Source organism: Rosa chinensis, chromosome 7 (genome assembly GCF_002994745.2).
Source record: "Rosa chinensis cultivar Old Blush chromosome 7, RchiOBHm-V2, whole genome shotgun sequence".
NCBI lineage: Eukaryota > Viridiplantae > Streptophyta > Magnoliopsida > Rosales > Rosaceae > Rosa > Rosa chinensis.
The window spans coordinates 45,961,371-45,976,099 of NC_037094.1; the positions used below are offsets into that span (position 1 = coordinate 45,961,371).

The 14,729-nt window shown below is 37.6% G+C and overlaps 2 long non-coding RNA genes across 4 annotated transcripts; both read right to left on the minus strand.

Moving 5' to 3' along the window:
- Positions 1-1,674: 1,674 nt before the first annotated feature.
- LOC121050573 lies at positions 1,675-2,256 on the minus strand. The gene is made up of 2 exons (XR_005803528.1): positions 2,157-2,256; positions 1,675-2,074 (listed from the first exon to the last, which is right to left on the minus strand). It is a non-coding gene; the product is annotated as an uncharacterized LOC121050573 (long non-coding RNA).
- Positions 2,257-2,359: 103 nt separating this feature from the next.
- Positions 2,360-6,614, minus strand: LOC121050572. Of its 3 annotated transcripts, none has more exons than XR_005803525.1 (10): positions 5,876-6,614; positions 5,226-5,349; positions 4,482-4,660; positions 4,218-4,360; positions 3,709-4,012; positions 3,419-3,497; positions 3,255-3,300; positions 3,070-3,147; positions 2,896-2,944; positions 2,360-2,412 (listed from the first exon to the last, which is right to left on the minus strand). It is a non-coding gene; the product is annotated as an uncharacterized LOC121050572 (long non-coding RNA). The 3 variants fall into 3 exon arrangements; XR_005803527.1 differs by having other exon boundaries at positions 2,365-2,412; positions 3,065-3,147; XR_005803526.1 differs by lacking the exons at positions 5,226-5,349; positions 5,876-6,614 and adding an exon at positions 4,976-5,177.
- Positions 6,615-14,729: the final 8,115 nt, after the last annotated feature.

Below are 14,729 nucleotides of genomic sequence, written 5' to 3' on the forward strand. Positions count from 1 at the left end.
CTAGAAAACAAGCAAATGCAAGCATATATATGCCTGGACAAAGGCAAACATTTTAAGATATTATGAAAAGACTTGTTCAGCATATTATCAACTAAGTTCTTAATAACAGCAAGTAGTGCTATGCTGTTAGCTAATAAGTAAACCGCAGACTATATTAAGGGAAAACAAGAAAGGATGATGAGCATTCATGAAAACCCCAGATTATATGAATTGAAGATAGTCTAGCTTTCTAAATTTCAAGTTGTAGTATCAGACGTTCACAAGCTTTGGAATACCCAAATCCCAGCCAAAACATCAAAATCATATTATAAACAAAGCCCAGCATTATTCCACCCTATATAATCCATATACTCATTTGTGAAATCAATAAACCAAACCCAAGACCTATAAATATATATATATATAGGGAAAATTTCAGTTTAGTACCCTGTGGTTTGGGTCTAACATCATGTTAGTCCCTGCGGTTTCAATTTGATCAGCAACACCCCTGCACTCTCAATTTCAATCAACTGTGTCCAAATTTTACTGTTCGGTCAATATTAGCCGTTAACTGGGCCCAGTTAAAGGGTTAAATTTGTCATTTCACACAATTTTCCTACAAAAAAAACAAACAAACATAAATTTTTTTTCCTCCGATTAAACCACCCCTCTCTCTCCTCCTCTCCCCCATTCCTCCATCTCCACCCACCCCCTCTACCTAAACAGTCTCACAACGACCTCAAACCCAAATCAGCTATGGAAGAAACCATAACCCGAATAGTCACAGAGCTCAAAGACCTCCGCTACCTCGAAAACCCCACCAATACCCAATCCACTACTAGAATTATGGCCTCAGACATCGGCCAAAAACCGATGAGAAAAAGAATTCTGACCGATGTCTTAGTGCCTGATGAGAAAGATCCGGAAAATGCAGACATCGGTTTTTAGCCGATGTCTGGTATAATTATATACATCGGTTCTTCATTATAAATCGATGTAAATACGTTTAAATTCAGACAAATTTGTATGTTTATATATTGTTAAACCTTCATATTTTTGCCTTTAATGCTTATAGAAATATAGATCCTACAGCCCAACTATACATTTTAACATCGTTATTTACTTAAAAATGATGACTGATATTGCTTCACACATCAGTCACCATGAACGTTTCTTGTTGTTCATGATTTAGACGTGTAATTTGGCTCATATCCTACCATTCCTAATTCAATATACACAGTTGAATATTATATGAACCGATTTATTTACTTACATTAACATCAGATTCTAGGGAAAAAACGATGTTAATCATCTTATACTACATCGGTTCCAGTAAAAGAACGATGTCTAATGTTATGTAATATATCGAATCACTATAAAAAACGATGTCCATATATTTTCATAACATCGGTTTTCTTGTCCTCATCGATGGCAATACTTATATTGGACATCGATCTTTTTCTAAAAGACGATGTGCAGTAGCTTATGGCACATCGATTCCAACATAATAATTCAATTTCCTGTGGTTAATGGGACATCGCTTTTGATTTTGGAACTGATGTATCTCTCTTACTGGACATCAGTTCTTATAGCTATAACTAATTTAAACTTTATACATAGACATCAGTTTGAAATAAGAGGATTGATGTCCACAAAATATATAGCTGCTGCTATACAATATTGCAATATCCACAGTTGACCAAAGTGATTTCAATATATATTGGGGTATTTTGTCCAAAATCATCATCATTGACAGTTCACAAAATAGGCAAAACAAAACCCCAATTAACCTACTACAAGGCTAGCCTAACAATGCCCTATATACAGCAATTTTGTTCATAATTGCTGCATTCACTTCATCTACTACAAAAAAAGTGAACCAAAAGCTATGTAGCCTGACTCAAAATCCTCATCCTAGTCAGAATCTACAACAAGGTCTGTAAGTAGTCAAAGTGAACCAAAATAGCAATCTAGCCTTACTCAAAATCCCTATCCTAGTCAGAATCTACAACAAGGTCTGCAAGTAGTCGGCCACCTCCATGCGCACCTCGTCAAGTTGTTGTTGGGTATATCCTTTCCGAGTCTTTACCGCCCACTACAAACATATATCAATGTAAGTCATAATGAAATGCGCTAATATTTAAACCAAAGTTTATGTTAATTCCTAATACGTATACCTTGGTCGAAAAGGAAAGTGTGTCATCATTAATAATATCCTTCATGTACCGCATAACATAGTAGCCACACTCAATTCCGCCCGGTTGTTTAGGTACGCCCTATTTATTCACGTTATTAATTAAATTTGAATTACTTTATCACTCTAAATCAAATATTATAACTCAATCAACCACATATACAATGCTTACCGAGAGTAGTCTAAATTTAGGCACTTTGTTAGCCCTCCCCTTTTCAGCATTGTAACTTTTAACCGCACTGTACGGATTTTCCTATTCATTAGTCTTCATTCATGAAACCAGATACAGTAAAATTGCACATAACAAAATATAAGCTTGTCTGTTGAACAAATATAATTGTAGAGGGCCAAAAGAAAGAAGTACTACTTCTGGCAATTTGGGGACTAGCAGCTAGAAAATTACTCTCCATGTCAGATCAGTAAATTATATCTCATGGGAGCCAAACAATAATAGAGGACAAGAAGTCCTCCATTAAGCCTAGAAACACTCAACAGTAGCAAGAAAAAAAAACACTTCAAGATAACAACATTAGTCAAAGTAATAGCAGCTTTCCAATCTTATGATAGGGCTAATAAGAAGTAATGTCTAAACTCTAGAGTGACTGATGCCCATAGAGCAGACCAAAAAATGATTCGATCCCAAAACATAACTACAAAATGGAGTACTTTTTAAAACTGATATAAAGTAAGTTCCAAAAATGAGAGGGAAGGAAAGCATGTACCAGCTGTAGTGCATTGACATTCAAGTTTTGAGGTCACTGGATCCAAGTCCTGCATGAATTATTAATGTTTAGAACTTTAGAAGTATCCTGATGTATATGAAAAGCCCATTTGAACAAAAGAATTACTCGGACACATATAATATATATAGTTATGGTTTAAGAGAATGACCATACTGAGTGAAAGCGAGCTATCTTGATATTTTTCTTAACAGCATCAACTCCTGTTACAGCAGCTCTCATCCGAGCTAAAGGCTGAAAGAGTTTAAAGATTAAAGTCAACCCATTTACCAAATACATTTTTCAGCTATCATTTCAGTTACACATAACTTATAGTAAAGCAGCTGAGTTGACAACATTACATGCTCTTGTAGGGCAATAGAAATGTCAATGTGATGGATACTGTCTCTGCAATCGACAAGTATCAAAGGATATTCAGCCAAACCAACACTAGTAGTAAGTATTTTTTGGATTAAATTTAACCCCCATTGCCGAATGCCTAAATTACTCATCTGAAATAACATACCTCAGAAAGAATTCCACCTCCACAGCCAACATCAATAAATTTGAGCCCTTCAAAGGGCCTAGCAGATAATGGGTCCCTCCTGAAAATCAAAAACACAAAATAAGAAACATGGAAGCACTATTTTCCTATTAAGTCCTAATACATGTTTTCAGGTGTGATTCTTTATAACCGTTTCATTTTAGTAAACAGTACCAGAAAGCAAGGACACCTACTTCTTCATTACTTAGCAGCTACCGATTTTCATTATTCACTAAACTCATAACTACAGTCATAAAATAATTGAGCTTCACCTGAAATGACGGCACAGTGTTGAGCGAATGAATGCAAGCCTTGTAGGATTCATTATAAAGTAAGTTACATAGCCACGCCTTTCAAATGGCCTTCCATCACCATCCCCACCAGAGAAACGCCGTTTAGGAGGTGCATCCTTAAAAGCACCCTGACCAGCAGGGGCTGATTCACGATTGTACCCACTGTTGTTTTCATTATTGGCTGAATCACAATTGTATCTACCACCGCCACGGCCTCGCCCATATCCATATCCACTTCCACCCCCACGGCCTCCTTGACCAGCTTTATTCTTTGAATCCCTCACTGCACAAGATGAAGCAACATCTAATTAGTAAGAAGAAACTTTAAATAAAACTTTATACTTCAGTCTCACGACAAAAGATTCAAATTCCCATAACAAAGACGGGAGAAGGCTTTTCCTGATACATATAACTATGTGAAAGAGGAAAAGTATGTATGACATATGAACAATATGCCAAAGTAACAAAATTTCCATCTGATGGATTACCTGATCAGATGACAATATGAACAATTCTATGAAATTTTATCCATCTGATGGATTACCTGATCAACAAGAAGATACACATTTGAGCCAGCTACTAGGGCCACAACTCTGAATTTTTTCGGGTTCTCTGCAACAATGTCCAATGTCTGTAGAAACAGGAAATTGTGATTTTAACCAACTAATGCAATTTCCATAATCTGTCCACTTACATTTTTATCTTTAATCCCAAAACAAATATTAAATGAAAGAAAGGGATCTCTGCCATACCTGGGTTCCAATGGAACCAGTAGATCCAACAACAGAACTAGGCTTTTGGACCATCTCAAGTCCTCTGGCCCGGCTCCGGAAAAGCACTTCCTAGCCAAGCTGGAGGTGGTGCTTGTGCTGAACACTGAATTCTTCTTCCAATCACTGTCCTGCAATTTCTCTCTTCAAAGCAAACCCACCTATGTACAACAAATGAGCACAACACCATCATTTCTCATTCCATATTTCACAAGCAACTGAATTTTTATACATCAAACAACCATATAATCATAATTCAGAGCTTCATACAAGTAAATTTACAGACTTTTTTACATATATGCACTTTATCATATGAACTTTAATCACCCAATAAAAGTACAAAGACACTATCTTTATACAAACACAGAAATCCCAAATGAAAATTGCATATAATATTCTGTCAAAAATTCAAAATCAACATCCAAACTAACTCAAATTCCCATACTAACTCGTGCAAAAAGAGGTTGAGAATTGACCCAAGACGCGAACTCTCCGTTAGCAGAGAAGAGAAAGCATCCGAGTTTTCATAAACACCAAGAGAAAAAAAATATAGTTACAGTGCTGTTAACAATATTGCAGAGCATATAAATGGAAAATGAGATGCAGGAGCTAAATGGGTATCCCAGTTTCAATATTTACATCAATTTCTACACCTTATAATCTGAATTGACAAAGGCATGGCCAACTCATTAAACATACTATACAACAGAGAAGGTGTAGTCTCACCGAGTGAATACAATTACAGTATGGCGCGGAGCAACACCACCAAACAACACAGTTCCTGTTTCACGGCATTTTGATTTTACTTTTTTGATTCCAAATTAATAGGTCCTAGCCTTCAAACTCCCCACTAACAACAAAAACAAAGGACGAAAACAAAGTTAATCAAACCTTATAAACCATTTACATCTCAAGTCAGCTAGCAGAATATACAACACAGATAAGGACAGTAGCTTGGATAATGAAACAAATACAAAGAAACCGCAAAACTTGAACAATCAAAGACATTTCATGATGTCGATCTGGCAAAAGCAGACCTCTATTAAACTGATTAACTGAGATTAATCTAAGAACCATAGTTCCAACAGAACCCAAATTCATGAGACCAAATTAATGAATCTAAGCACCATAGTTTCAACAGCAAAACCCAAATTCATGAGACCAAACTAAGAACTAAAAGTTTCAAAAATAAAATATAATCGACATGAACAACTCAAAAGATCAAAAACAAAAACATTCAAAGCATTTAGAGCTTTAAGCCATTCAAAAACAAACCCAACTGAAATGCATAAGAATTAAACAAAAAAGACCCAAACTTTAGATCAAAACCGGCCAGAAAACCAGCACTGGTGGTGAAGAGAAGAGAGAGAGCGGACCTACGATGGTGGCGATCGGAGAACTACCTCAAGCCGGCTCAAGTCGGACAATGACGAGCTCAGGTGGGAGAATGAGTTCGTGGTCAGGTCATTGAATGAGCTCGCTGAAGGAGTTCGTGGTCGTGGTCGATCGAGGCTGTTCTGGGTCGATGAAGGAGCTGAAGGTGGCTCGGATCGTTGAAGGACGAGGTCGGGTCGGAGAACGAGCTCAGGTCATACAAAGAGGTCGGAGGAGCTCGCTGAAGGAGATCGTGGTCGTGGTCGATCGAGGCAGTTCTGGGTCGGTGAAGGAGCTGAAGGTGGCTCGGGTCGTTGAAGGACGAGATCGGGTCGGAGAACGAGCTCAGGTCGTAGAATGACGTCGGGGAGGACGAGGTCGGGTCGGAGAACGAGCTCCGGTCGTAGAACCAGGTTGGGGAGAACGAGGTCGGGTAAGGTGAAGGAACTGCGCGAAGTGAAAGTGGGAGAGGCTGCTTTAGCTAGGGTTGGCTTCTGAAAATACAAAGTGTTGGGGGGAATGAAAATTTAGTCCCCGCGCCTCTCAAATGTTTTAAGTTAGTCCCTCCGCGTTTTTTCAAAATTTTTGAACAAGACTTTACACATCAGTTAATTTAACGACCGATGTTTATAATCACAATAGAAATCGATTTTTTACAAACTGATGTTAGCATGCATTTTTTACATCGCGTGCAATTCCGACCGATTTAATAGTGGTGATGTCTAATGGCATAATTCTAGTAGTGATCCCAACCCATCTTCGATTCCACTCTCTTCGACGCCAATGACTCCGACCCCATGGACTGCTTCCCCGACAAGATCGCCGCCAAGTCCCTCTCCCTCTCCAATCTGGTCCGCCCCATCGGTGCCGCCATAGATTCCGGCCCAACCCTCTTCTGATTTCTTCTCCTTCTCAAAATTCCGATGCAGTACTCTCCTTTTCTGTAAGAGTCAATACTTTCATCGTCCTCCTCTAATCCTGATGAAGACAAGCACAACATGTTGCTGATCTGAATTGGGTTTTGAGGATTGTGAGCTAATGTGTATTGGGTGCTTTGAATTTGAAACCCCGATTGAAAAAGGATCAATGTGTAGCCAGTTTAGAGAAGAATTAAGAGTTGGGTATGAGTTAAAATTGGATTTGAAGCTGAATCCGGTATGAGGTAAAATTGGAATTGGATTGTTAGTACGATTTGGGGATCAATGGAGCTTTGAGTTTTGGGAACAATTGACCAATTTAATTTGGTATGATTAGCCATACTTACTTGAGTTTCAATTTTGGTTTTGGTGTTCTTTATGTTATCCAATTACTGGTTTGAATTTTCCTATTCATCCTATAAACTGCGAGTTATATTTGCTTCACAGCCAATCATTCAGAATTTGGATTCAAATTCTTTGGTTAGGTGTTTCTTTCTTTCCCCATTTTTGGTATCCGATCACTTTCTGGGCTCCATTGTAGAATGCTTTTTAGTCATTTATTGGTAGATTTCTCATATTCATTTTTTTTTATCAATGATTTCTCATATTCATTGAGATAGAGAGAGCAGCTACTATTTTGATCAGATGTCTGTTAAGTGTTAAATGTTGCTGAGATTGATCGAAAAATAAGGGATATGATGAGACTGTTTAGGTAGAGGAGGTGGGTGGAGATGGAGGAATGGGGGAGAGGAGGAGAGAGAGGGGTAGTTTAATCGGAGGAAAATTTTTTTTTTTTTTTTTGTAGGAAATTGTGTGAAATGACAAATTTAGCCCTTTAAGTGGGCCTAGTTAACGGCTAATATTGACGGAACAGTAAAATTTGGACACAGTTAATTGAAATTGAGAGTGCAGGAGTGTTGCTGATCAAATTGAAACCGCAGGGACTAACATGATATTAGACCCAAACCACAGGGTACTAAATTGAACTTTTACCATATATATATATATACACGGAGCCGTTCGAGAGCGGACGTCCGCAACCCAGAAAAAGTGCGGACGTCGCTGCTCCAGCCTCGATGGAGCTGCGACGGCGAGGCGCGGCTTGCCGGAGGGAGGCCAGGGATCGTGCGGAGGGGTCTGCGGTCAGGTGGAGTCGCCGGCGACGGGTTTTGTGGTGCTGCACACAGAACCTGCAGTTGCAGGTGAGGTGACTGCCCAGAAATCGGCAAGCCCAACCTCGAACGGTGCCCAGAACTGTCCGGAACGCCTCCGGCCTCCCTCTTGCAAGCCCCGAGCCGCCGTCGCTGCCTGGAAGCCCCTGCTGCGTCGACGTCAGCACTTTAGAGACAGTGCGGACGTCCGCCCTTGATCGGGTCTATATATATATATATATATAGTGCAGTGGTATAATTATATATATACACACACACAGACACGATTATACCCAGGTGTGAAGTAGGTATTATGAGTATAGTGCTATGCATATATGCCAAAGAACAGCAAAAACTTTTATGCCCATAATTGTACACAGAATGCTTCATCATTAGGAAGATAGTAGTCTGAAAGAGCATATATAGAGTCTCTAGTTCCAGCTTGGGGAGGATAGCGGTGATCAATACGCAGCTGGGCAAGGTCTCCAAGCCAATCCCCATTTGCAGTTCTTGTTTTTGCTCCTTCTTCTTCTGCCGCTCCATTTTTCTGTAGTCTTGTTAAAAACAACTCAAGTTCAGACTTCAGATTGCCTCTTGTATACCTCAACTCCTTTTCAATTTTTTATGACATAGATCTGAAAAAAAAATTATAAAAAAAATAAGAAACCCAAAACATTTCTAGATCCAACTCTAATAGAAAAGGTGTGAAGCATATAAGGATTTAGAAGAGGCGTGCCACAGATCTGAAAATGATGTCAAAGCCCTGCCACAGATAATGCCTAAAAGGCATCGGTAGAGAGTGAGAGAGAGAGAGAGAGAGAGAGAGAGAGAGCTACGGTAGAAGTGAGAACTAAAAGAGGTTAGAGGTCAGATGACTGGGTTTTAAGAGAATGACAGTCGAATTGACTTAGTAAGAGAGCGTGAAAAGGGGGAAGTTTAAGTTTTGGCCAAAAAATGTGCGAGCAAAATGAAATTCTTGTTGGTCAATGGAGGGATCGAGTTGAAAAATTGAGTTTTGGTTAAGTGTAGGAATATAAGTTTCCAAACACATATAAGTCAACTAGGATTGAATAAATTTGAACCATAAAAACAGACAACATAAACTAAAGACTAGTTGTATGTAACAATGTCACACAACAGACAACAAAAGATGTTGTCTGAACTGAAAATACTAGACAACATCAAAATATAGTGATTGTCTGATAATAAATTGCACAATAGCAATGTAAAAAGTATTGTCTGACTAGATTTATTCAGACGACATCAAATTTCAACCATTGTCTGAATAACAATGAAACAACATCAACATTTATTATGTTGTTTGAAATTAGCTATTTAGACAACAGCAATCTGAAAATCTGTTGTCTCTTTAAAAAATGCAGACAACATCACACCTGTTATACAATAACTGTTGTATGATTGAATCATAGACAATAGAATAATTCTTGCTGTCGTCTGAATTTTTCAGATGACATAAAAAATGTGCGCAATTGTCTGATGTATGTCGTCTGATGCAAATATTGGCGTAGTGGTTGCTTATTACTCTGTGATTGTAAAAAGGACATTCCTACACTTGCTGGTACTCTGAACGCCTGGTTGAATGGTAATTTTCTTTGTTTATCTCTTGAAAACAAATTGGAGAAAGTGAGTTTGTTTCTTGCTGATAAGTTGGAGAAAATAAGTTTGTTTTTTGCTGATATGTTGGAGAAAATTGGAGATAAATGGCTATCTGAAAAACCTGCTGTTGTTATGTTTATCAGCAAGGATGGAAAGTATCTTGCTCTGGGAAGCAAGAATGGAGATATATGTGTGGTTAACGTTAAGAAAATGGAGCATGAATTGGTTGAGCTTCGACATCACATTTCATCTCAAGGTGTTGTGAACTTGCTTGAAGAGGTTGCTTTGACATGCATGGGAAAGTTACAAGATGAAATATTTTTATTCCCTGGTGGCTTTAGTTATGATAATCAGTTATGTCTTGATATGATCATGGCAAAGCAATTACCAAAAGCAGCTTGTCACTCAATCTTCTTTAAGCTCATATTGGCAATTCTTAGACAAGACTCATCAGATGCTTTAAGGAGACGGCAATATGCATTGCTGCTTAGCTATTTTCAGTATTTTCAACACAAGCTTGATCTAGATATCCCATCACCAGTTCTGCAATTTTTGTTACTTGATGTGCAAGAGGCTAAAGATCTGGATCCCCAGAAGTTCAATCAAGAACGAGCAAAAGTTGCTCATGCCAATTTTTCTATTTTACAAAAAGAAGTTCAATCTATTTTGAATTCGGTAATAAAAGATGCTACTCAAGGAAGTGAAATTAGAGATGATGACTTCAGAAATGTTTCCATCATTATAGCTCTACAGAAACACACCAATTGTAGATTTGATTGTATCAGGCGGACAGAAACAGTTAAGGATTCCATGGCAGACTTTAAAACAGAATCAGGTTGCATACTGTTTCAGAACTTGTTGAACATGTTAGGGGATGAAAGTCATGCTTCTGATGGACCTTCATATCATAGTGGAATTGAAAATATGGTATTGGTTGATGGTGACCTCTTCTCTTAGGTAACGATTCTAATTTCTGGATTGAAAGCTAATTTGTTGAGTCAAACCTGGGTTGAGTCACTTGTGCCATTCCCATTGTCAATACTTGAATCTTTCAAGCATGTTGTAAAAGCTTGGTTGAGGTATTCTTCTAATCATCCAGTTGTTTTACTGACTACTATTGCTACAGCATTGTTAAGTTTAAAAGTTTGGGTACTTAACTTGCATGGTTTAACTGGGAGAAAGGCTAAATTGTTATTTGGTGGTGCATTCTTGATAAGAGAGCTCATGTTTGTTAATGAATGTCACATTGTTCCCACTGGAACAATTAATAAAGCAATTGATAAAAGACTTGTTTGTCATTTGGGTGAAGAGTTGCACGTTACCATCTCATATTCACACATGGATCATTATAATATGTGTTGGCTACACACAAAGGTGATTTTACCGGGAACCACTTACACATGGGCATATTTCCAAGTTGCTTTTGGCCATGGTCTTACGATAGTCTTGCAAAACGTCAATGAGGATTTTCACATGGTCTACTCTACATTATTGGTTCTTTCACTGTTCAACTGTGATATTCCTCATGTTGTAGTTTGGTCAAGATATTGTCGATTGGATTATATATCGGAGAAGGATCTTATGATTATGGAAGATGGGATCATGCATTCTACCTTCACCGTGATTTGCCAAAGCACAATAGAGCAGCCTAAAATTGATGAGTACATGGTACAAAATTTTGAGGGGGCTCTTTCCGCATGGGGTTGTAGTTCAACTGCAAATGGTAAAGCTATGATGGAGTTGTATACAAATATTGGATTCCATGATTTTGCACTAAATTCTTAGAGTCCAACACTTGGATTTGAGTTGTTGTTTGCAAAAATGAAGTTCATAAACGTACTGTGCAAGAACATGCTTTGCAAGATTTTGAACCAAATGGATCCTAAGGACATCATTGCTTCGGGAGCTACCTATCAAAGCCACATGCTACATGACAAGGCTACTGAATTTTCCATGAACTCAATCAAGCCAATGCATGTACACTATTGAGTAATTATGGTCATGGGAAGATGAAAAGATTGGTGCAAGAGAGTGAAGAGACCAACGGAAAATGTACTGCACCTGCAATTACTCCAATGGTTTCAGAAGGAAATGAACAGGTTTTGTTTATCAATGTCATTTTGCAGGTCCTTAATTTCTCTACTTATTCAGTTGATAATCTTGACGTCTTATCCCATGATCTTGGTGACAATGGCTTTGTTGCTCTTCATCTTATACTCTGTTTGTTAAATAATGGTGAATCAAAAACCATGGTAATCAATTGGCTATCAAAGGTCAAGACTCATGCTGGAAGTTCAACTTTGCTCAGAGCCACACAAATGACCAACCTTGAAGAGAAAGATGACTTGTTCCCTTACTTTCTTCATTGGGGTATCACATTGATCGTCTTCTACTCTGTATTTGTCTCTACTATCTCCAATTATGATTGCTTCCTGTATAACAATTTGGGTGCTGCTTTTGACAATACGATGACTCTCCAGCTGGTCAGCATAGTTGCTTATGCTCTTGGAACTTCACTCCATGCTTTTCACAGGGACTAATTTTGGATGACATTTCAAGCTTGAGGTCAAGCCTTTTCTTTGAGCGGGTGGAAATGTTATGATTCTATCTTTATATGGGCTATCATTCTTGTATGGGTCTATTTGGGCCTTATGTTTCATGAGTCTACTATTTCTAGATATTTCATTTGCTTAAATAGCCACTAGGACTTGTAACAGAATCACTGAAGAATATTGAAATTTACATTTGCTTAATTTCTCTTTATTTTCCTTTCCTTCCTTTTGCAACTAATGTCGTTTCACGGTTATGATCCCGGGGATCGTAACAGATAAATAGGGAAAAAAAAAGAAAAAAAAGAAAAGAAAAGGAAGATACAACACTGAATACACTCTGATTGTGTATTCCTGGATTTTTTGAATGACAGTTGTATACTGTATCTAATGCTTGAATACGAATATCCTTGCTCTGAACTTATGATGAACATGGTTAGTTGGTAGAGTTCCCACTTATATTTTAATTGTTTTAACCTGACAAGTATGTTACCAAAGTCCAGAAAGAAGTTGGTATAACTAGCTATGGGGTTTACTATAAAGTGTCGAGGAATCATCCATACGTACCCTTTACCTTAGCCTCCCTACTTCCCTTTACATATTCTCCATTCATGGATAATGAACAACAAGGGTGGTGCTCATGTGCAATTTTTAAGATCTAATTCAATTCACTGTAATATTTGGAAGAGAAATCTATAGAAACTAATGGAAGAGATTGTTCTTGATATAAAGTGGGTCTGAAGGTAGAAGCCTTCTCTTCCCCTTGTAGCTGCTATGATTGCTGCAATGAATTGTCTAAGACCAAGAAAAATGTTAAAATAGTCGATGGAGTTGGAATGAAATTTCCAAGTCTTTCTGTAAACAAGGAGGAGGCCGAAAAAACCCCAATCAGGCGCGTATCTACATGAAAGGCTCCCTGGGCTGTAGTCCAATCCAAATTTGGGGGTAAATATTGCTTGGTATATGGATATATTTCTGTAAGTGGGAACCCCATAGCTAGTTATACCCAGGGGTAGGGGTCGTCAACGGGTTGGGCCGGGCCGGGCCGGGCCTTGCTATATTTTTAAATAATTGCGGGCCGAGCCGGGCCGGGCTTTATTAAAAATCAAAGGATCCAAGCCCGTCCATATAAAGCGGGCCTTGCGGGCTTTTTCGGGCCGGGCCGGGCTTGGCCTTGCGGGCTTTTTTGGGCCGGGCCTTGCGGGCTTTATTTATAAATAAATATTTAAAGACACAAGTATTTTTTTTTTTAATCAAGCTTTGGAAATTCAATGGATAATGATCAAATACAACCAAAGATAACATATCTATATAACTATATTGTACCCAAAAAAATCTATATTTATTTATAAATACAAATTTATTGATAAATAAATTTTTAAAGACACTAATTTTTTATAAATCTATATTTATATATCATACACTCCAAAGAGCAACCCCTATCAATTCAAAGAAAATAAAAAAACCGACCGTTGGATGAGTTTATTACAATAAATTATGAGTGTGGTAAAAAATTTAGCCAATTTCACCATATTTTCGAATCCGATCGGATTAGTCAACCGTAGACACTTATATGTTTTATTGGTTGACCGATGCCGTGACAACCTCGAAACGTGCTTATTTTTTCACATCACATTTGTATATATTCCATCAATGGATGTGCGTGGACATAAGATAAAAAAAATTAATTTTAATTACAAACACATTGGTCTATATCAATTTTCCTCCTAAAGTTGTATGACATATTCATTGTATTTAAATTGTTTAGGTTCATTCTAAAGCAATCATGAAGTGGAAAATGAATTCAGAGAAACCAACCGCTCGATTGAGAGATTGTAATGTTTTATGGTGGTTGTAGAAAATCCAGCCAATTTGGTTGTCGTTTCGAATTCGATCAACTAGGTCAAACTTAGTTACTCTTATAAACCTATATTTATATATCATATACTCCAAAGAGCAACCCATATCAATTCAAAGAAAATGGAAAAACCGACCGTTGGATGAGTTTATTACAATAAATTATGAGTGTGGTAAAAAATTTAGCCAATTTCACCATATTTTCGAATCCGATCGGATTAGTCAACCGTAAACACTTATATGTTTTATTGGTTGACCGATGCCGTGACAACCTCGAAACGTGCTTATTTTTTCACATCACGTTTGTATATATTCCATCAATGGATGTGTGTGGACATAAGATAAAAAAAATTAATTTTAATTACAAACACATTGGTCTATACCAATTTTCCTCCTAAAGTTGTATGACATTCATTGTATTTAAATTGTTTAGGTTCATTCTAAAGCAATCATGAAGTGGAAAATGAATTCAGAGAAACCAACCGCTCGATTGAGAGATTGTAATGTTTTATGGTGGTTGTAGAAAATCCAGCCAATTTGGTTATCGTTTCGAATTCGATCAACTAGGTCAAACTTAGTTACTCTTATAAACCTATATTTATATATCATATACTCCAAAGAGCAACCCATATCAATTCAAAGAAAATAGAAAAACCGACCGTTGGATGAGTTTATTACAATAAATTATGAGTGTGGTAAAAAATTTAGCCAATTTCACCATATTTTCGAATCCGATCGGATTAGTCAACCGTAGACACTTATATG